Consider the following 7,322-nt stretch of genomic DNA (forward strand, 5'->3'; position numbering starts at 1 on the left):
TCTTGCCAGTACTGTCTGTGTGTAAACGCCTAGTGAAAATGCTACTATTCGATGTAATGCGATATAAAGTCTGTCTGATTACTTTTCCAGCAAGAACTTTCTCAGAGAGTAAGGAGTTTTTATTCTCTTTTGCAAGAAAAAGTAAACAGACACCTTCCCAGCAAGCAATCAGCTGAATATCCAAAACAGAACAATTTGTCCGCCAATGAAGAAACCAAAGGAAGCAAACATGTTGTATTTTATTAAAAAAAAAAAGAAAATGACCCAACAATGGATTTTTTTTCACTTTGCAACTTTGTTCTACAAAAAATAATACAATTAGACTTGCTATTTTCGCAATAAAATTGTTTTTAATTTTCACAAACATAAATCAACGAAAAATTAAAAACAGATGATTAATTGTTTTCAGGAAGAAGAAGAGTTGCAAGTGTTTGCTGAAAGAAATTTGTCCAGCAAGAATTTGCAAACTCTCAGTAAAAGAACTGTCAAAATGTCTCTCTCGATTCACACTCTTTTGCTGGACTTTTATGTTAACAGACGACTTCTAGCAACAATTGGTACAAATTGTTACAAATTTTAGGGTAACCAGACAGAAATATAATTGCAAGAAACATATCATGTTAATTAGACACGGAGAGAGCATAAGGCCTGGGTACATAAGCTGCTTTGCCTGGTTGCCTTGCTTTCCTGCTTCATTTTTCACATAATAAAAATAAAAGAATAAAGGAGGCCGAGCAAATTTCGAACTGGGTTGCCTTTTTCTTTTTTATTCTTTTATCAGAAGCAAGTAAGTCAACCAGGCAAGACGGCTTATGTACGTAGGCCTTTAGAGTATAACCTTATGTTACTTATCTACTAACCGGCCAAACTAATTTCTACGACAGGAACTGAGAAAAATGCTTTCAGTGTCTGGTTTAAAACAGTGTTTGCACTAGAGCTTTTTGCAGGGTTAACCTTCTTTATGAGGATTTATTTGACGTTTGCGCTATGGAATTGACATTTGAAACCCAGTGGGTTTATTAAATCCGGTTAAGTGCAAACGGGGTATAAAAAAATGTCTTCAGGATTTCATAATTGATGACATTTGCAAAAAAGTGGGGTAACAAATTTTAGATGAAGTGGACGTAAAGTATAATCTTAGGCCATGTTTATATTATTGCCTTTTGCAGGGTTAACCTTCTCCATGAGGATTTATTTGAAATATAAGCAATGAAATTGACACTTGAAACCCAGTCGGTTTGATAAATCCGATTATATATAATCGTATTATTATACCTCATTTAGACTAGCCATAAATCCTCAACTGGATTTAAGAAATCCAGTACAAATCTCATTGCAGTATATCTACTTTTTGAGGATTTCGATGGCAGTCAGCGGATTTTTGTTCATTGCATAATTACCAAGGTAGATGCATCAGACAATCTGATCGAATTTAAAACGTCAGAAGAAGTTGTTGTAGATTGAATTCATCTCAAAACAAACATACGGCAAATTACAAATTTATTGTTTAATATTGAAAATGTTAGCACATTATGCTACCAATGCTGACTAATGAGCAAATAAAGAATTATTTTATCGTTTATACATCGTAAATATTAGTCTTGGTTGATTAAAATCATCTTTGTATATCAAAGCAAATTTATTTTTTCGCCTTGTTTACAAATTTTTACATTTTAAATTATTTTTGTTGTAGCAATTCACCGATGCTTCTACCTTGTTTCTTGTGCCAGTTTGCAACTTTTTGTATCTTCTAGCAACATTTTGCAAAGAACAGAGTTGTATACGAGGATTTATGCCGGATTTAAAATAAATGCACTTAATAGCCGGATTTAACAAATAAAACCTGATAATGCGTTTAATCCGGCTAATGATGTCATATCTAAATGTCATATTACGTTACTTTATCCACAAACTGACCTTCATAATCGATGTTTTGATTTTGACAGCTCCTAAGAAATCAGCTGTGTTATACAAGTTGTGTTCCTTTACTTACCTGATGCTACAATTTGTTACCATTTTTAACCTGCAAAGCGTTCCTTAACCTCAAAAAATGGTAAAATTGGCCGCAATTTTTAAGAGAGAGGGAGAGGAGAGAGGTCAAAAATTCCTTTCTCTTCTACCACAGGCTACCAGACAAATTTCGTCGGGTAAAAAATGGTAGAACTGATTTTTTCGACATTTGTTTGACGATTATTTGACAATGAGGAAAAAAGTGAACAAAAACAGAAGTAAAAAAGCGAACGCTGACAAAACAAAATTAAAAACTGTGAAATAAAAGAAGAAAAGTGCATTTTTAAAGGAACAAAGCAACGGTGTTAAGATCTAGTTGCTAAAGGAAATGATTTTAAAATGGCAAGCTACTTGTCGAGAGAGTATGTGTGTTCGTTTACTCAAAATTTTTACAAATTGTTACTGGATGCAAAAGGCCTTAATCGTTTACAAGAAGTTACTGAACTTCTACAAATTTGTTCAAATTATTGAGTAAACGAACACATCTAGTGTTTTTCACTTCGTTGAGAAAAACAATCTCTGAGAGCTCCTGCGACTCCTTTTGTATATAGTTGCCGCATTTTGGGGAAGTCCACAACCTCACTACTATAAGAAATCTGAGGGATGCACCCACTCTCTAAAAGTACTATGGGTTATGTTGGTTTTAAGAATACACAGCCACAAAACAGAGGCTACAGCGCTAGGAGGATTTTGGTCTATTGAGTTAATCCTGGATTGCTTCGGTGTCTTCCACATCTTCACATAGCCTGCAGTACACACTGTTGTTGTCCTACCACTTACTTGTCCTAGATCTAATACTGATCTAATTTTTCTGCGTTGAGCTTACCGTGTTTGTCGAGGAAGAAGCAAAGCTATGAAGGATCCAAGCGTCTTTAGAGCAGCCTGGCTATCCACGTATTCCGTTACTATCCTATCTGCAAAGTCATTCATTCCCACTAGCAGTTGTGAAGTTTTCAGCCATAGTAGGTTTTTGGAAAATTTAAAAAGAATAATGGTATCCATAGCTTTGTTTCTTTACGTTGAAGTTTCTTCAAGTTTAACCATTTTACCATTTTTAACTCGGAAAGCGTTCCTTAACCCCAAAAAGTAGTAAAACTGGAAGCAATTTTTAAGAGAGTGAGAGAGGAGAGAGAACCAAAATGGCTTTCTGTTTTACTACTTTCTGCTCGACAAATTTCGATGTGTAAAAAGTGGAAAATCTGTCAAACTGCTGATTTGACATTTATTTGACAATTAAGGCAAAAGGAAAAAAGAAAACTACGCGCTTTGTCAAAGGAAATAAAAAGAAGTTCTACATTGGAAGATCACAGAGAAGATTGCCCTGATTACATCCAGGTTCCATAGACCATCTCGCAAGATAAAACCTTGCAAAATTTGCCGATATAGTAGTATAGTACATCGATAGCCTAACATATTCATCATTGGTATATTGATCGACATGGAGCTACTCTGAGCTAGTTCATGATCTTTGTGCCATTTTGATATTGCCTAAGTTATTTCTGGTAAAAGACTTAAAAGCAAAGGGCAAACTAGTTTTCTTTATTGTTTTACCAGAATTCAATTGAGCAAGGTTTTCGTGGCTCGTATTTGCCCAGGAGTATGGTGATGTATGTAGATATCTAAGTGTTTGTAGGAGTTACGCATTAACTTTGCTGTGAAACAGATTTATCGATCCGATAATTTATTTTTTTTTTTTTTAAACGAGTTCCATAGATGGTAGCGATAAAGGATATCTTTAACCAAAAATTATTATTCTAATAACATTTAAAATAACTTATTTATTTTTTCTTTATATTTTCAGATACCAAATTGCACCCATCTAATATGTATATCTGAGGGTGAAGGCGACCAGCAAATTTATCAAAAATGGCAAAAAATGTTTCAATAATTTTTTTCAAATTTTGGTTAGGTTAGGAATCGGAAAAGCTTTTAACAAAACAATAGAATACAATATTTGGTAATAAAAATATCGGAATTTGTATATAAAAACAAAACTTGATAAAAATATCTCTGATATAGACAAAGTTTGATGAATGGTCTATTCCAGAACAGTAATATTGTACTAGTTTTTTACTATTTTTTTCGATATCATAAAGGATAGCTATCGTAGTAGAAATTTGTGGATTCTTGCAGGTTCTGGATCAGACACGAAAGTAAATTTTTGAAAATAATTGATCTGTTTTTCATAAACTGAAAGAATCCATTATTTTTGAATTTTTCTACAAAAAATTATAGAAGAAAAAATTTTCAAAATAGTAGTAGTAGTATGTTCTTGAACGGAACATATGTTTACAATATGTTTGTTCCAGATCCTACAAGAATCTACAAATTTTTACTACAATACAAATTTTTCCTCAAAAAAAAATTTAAAAATTAGTAGATTCTTACCATGGCACAATAATACAGGTACAACGGTAAAAACAGCTGATTATCACATTAGTTGTCAAAATGCATTATTGTGAATAAAATTACATACAAAAGGTAAACAAGCAATTCACAGTAATAGCTCATTTAGACTAGCCATAAATCCTCGACTGGATTTAATAAATCCAGTACAAATCTCATTGCATTTAGATATACATTTTGGAGGATTTAAACGGCAGTCAGCTGATTTTTGTTCATAGCACAACTACCAAGGTAGATGCATCTGCCCATCTGAACGAATGTGAAACGTCAAAAGAATTTTTTGTATATTGAATTCGTCTCAAAAAACATACGTTAAATTACAAATGTATTGTTTAATAGTACGTTTATATATAACCGGATTTAACAAACCCACTGGGTTTCAAATGTCAATTCCATTACATATACGTCAAACAAATCCTCATAAAGAAGGTTAACCCTGCAAAAGGCTATAATATAAACATGGCCTAATACTGAAAATGTAAGCACATTATGCTACTAATGCTAACTAAAGAGCAAATAAATTACTATTTTATCGCAGTTTGCCTATCTAAAATAAATAAACGAATTATTTTATCGTTTAGACATCATATATATTAGTCTTGGTTGATTAAAGTCAACTTTGTACATCAAAACAAATTTAATTTTTCAGCCTTGTTTACAAATTTTTACATTTTAAATTATTTTTACCCCCATTATTATAAGTCTTCTTTTGTTATAGTTTGGGTTTACCGAACAGATTTATAGCGTTCGGGTTAACTTAAAGGTAAAAGTGATGATGGAATTTCAAGGAGGAGCTTCTTTTCATTAACTTTCAGTGTGAAAAATATATTTTTAATGCCTCTAGATTTGTTTATTTTGCATTTTCAAATCCATCAGATAGTAAAAGAACACATGTAATAATGGCCCTTAGTGTAGCAATTCACCGATGCATCTACCTTGTTTCTTGTGCCAGCTTGCAACTTCTTGTATTTTCTAGCAACATGTTGCTAAAAACAGAGTTGTATACGAGGATTTATGCCAGATTTAAAACAAATCCACTCAATAGGAGGATTTATTTTTGTATGGGAAATCTGGTAGATTTTGGCTGGATTTAGCAAATAAAACCTGATAATGCGCTAAATCCGGCAAATGGGGTCATATCTAAATGGCATATAATGCGATATTTTGACGTTTGGTGTGGTAAATTTACCGATTATTGTTATCGATGTAACACCTTCTTATTCCGCAATGGTCTGGAGGAAAAATCGCATAATCGATTATCTTGTGATTGATTTTCGAGTTTGCCCATAGATTTAAAGTCGAAAGTCGAGTTTTAAGATAACTGAAATAATCGCCAGATCGAAAAATCGCATTTTTAGTTTTAGACTAAAATCGAAAAGTCGAAAAATCGATTATTGCTTTCCGTTACCTATCCCTAATTCTTACAGTTTTGGAACAGACTAAATATTTAGAGTAAATATTTTTACCGCAAAAATATTTTCCCCATAATGAGGCGAACAAAAACAATTTTATTTTTTAAGTCCCAATTTACATTAGGCGAGTTTACTTGCGGCAATTGTCAGTTTGATGGAGAGAGAGGTGAGGTATATGGTAACCCTTTGGCTCTCAACACCCTCTCTCACCCACAAACTGACAATTGCCGCAAGTAAACTCGCCTAATGTAAATTGGGACTAATATTCTGTACGTAACATTCGAATAACAAGGTCAGACAGTTTGGCAAAATGTCTAGGTGATCAAGATAATTTTCTACAAAAATATGTGGTACTAAAGATGAAAACTTCACATTATTATACTATGTTTACATTTACGAAATCCACTCGATTTCAACTGTCAATTCCATTGCTCAAACGTCAAATGAAATCCAATCGATTTCAGATGAGTTTTCATTTGACGTATACACAAAGGAATTGACAGATGAAATCGAGTGGATTTCGTCTTACGTTTCAAAGTCCTATTCCCTCATAGCTTTCCAGAACAGGCATTATTGAGAAATAATTAATTGAACGATTTTTAATGGTAAAAAATGCTTTATTAGACCCTCTTCAACATTTCTTTTCTGTTTATTTCTGAAAATTAATTGATTTGCTTCTGCTCGGTGTAATTATTAAAGACAATAAGATTATTTTCAAATATTTTATTAGTAAAAATGTTCTACAAAAATTAGCCAGAGAAAAAAAACCTAGGAAAAGAACAGCAACGACAAGTATTTATTCGTAAAAGAAAATGGTTAAACAAATAACATCATAACAACTAAGCTCTAGAACAACAGCAACAACAAAGAATATAAATAGAATTCAATTAATATATTATATAAGTAATAATGGGAATTTTTTACATAACAAAGAAAATAATAGTTATTTAAAACTAAAACAAAAAATGAAAATTAAAAGATAACAAATCGCACACTAAACACCACTTCCAGTTGTTAAATTTTTTATGAAAACAGAAATTATGAAATGAAAAGAAGCATAAACTGAAACTGACATTTTTGATTACAAACAACAACAACAACAAAAACGTTTAATCAAACAGATAACTCTTTGTAGAAAGTAACAAATTAATTAAAAGAAAACACAACTATTGACAACATTTATAAAAAGAAAAACCAAAAAACAGAAAATAAAAGAAAATTATTATAAATAGTCAAAAGATAAAATTTTGAAATGAAATATGCATTCAAACAAACAATTAATTAATTTAAAAGAAATGAAAAAGAGAGAAAAATTCCTATTATATCTGAATAATAATTAATTATAAATTTTTTTTTAGATAACAAGTAGTAATTTATAAAGAAATTTAGAAATTTAAAGAATGAAATGAAGAAAAGCAGAAATTTAGGAAAGGAACAGTGGAATGCCAGTTCTAAAAAAATGATTTAAAAAAAGCAAATGAATGGAAAACCAGT

General features: G+C 31.6%; 1 protein-coding gene across 4 annotated transcripts in view; it reads left to right on the top strand.

Moving 5' to 3' along the window:
• ths (thisbe) overlaps positions 1-5,942 on the top strand; it is a 337,478-nt gene extending 331,536 nt beyond the window's left edge. For all 4 annotated transcript variants that reach the window (XM_073988389.1, XM_073988390.1, XM_073988391.1 and 1 more), the window contains one exon: positions 3,812-5,942. The gene's annotated coding sequence lies outside the window, so the exon portion shown is untranslated. The remainder of the gene's footprint in view (positions 1-3,811) is intronic.
• Positions 5,943-7,322: the final 1,380 nt, after the last annotated feature.

The sequence above is a fragment of the Musca autumnalis genome, unplaced genomic scaffold (genome assembly GCF_047663935.1).
Source record: "Musca autumnalis isolate F117 unplaced genomic scaffold, ASM4766393v1 scaffold_5, whole genome shotgun sequence".
Taxonomy (NCBI): domain Eukaryota; kingdom Metazoa; phylum Arthropoda; class Insecta; order Diptera; family Muscidae; genus Musca; species Musca autumnalis.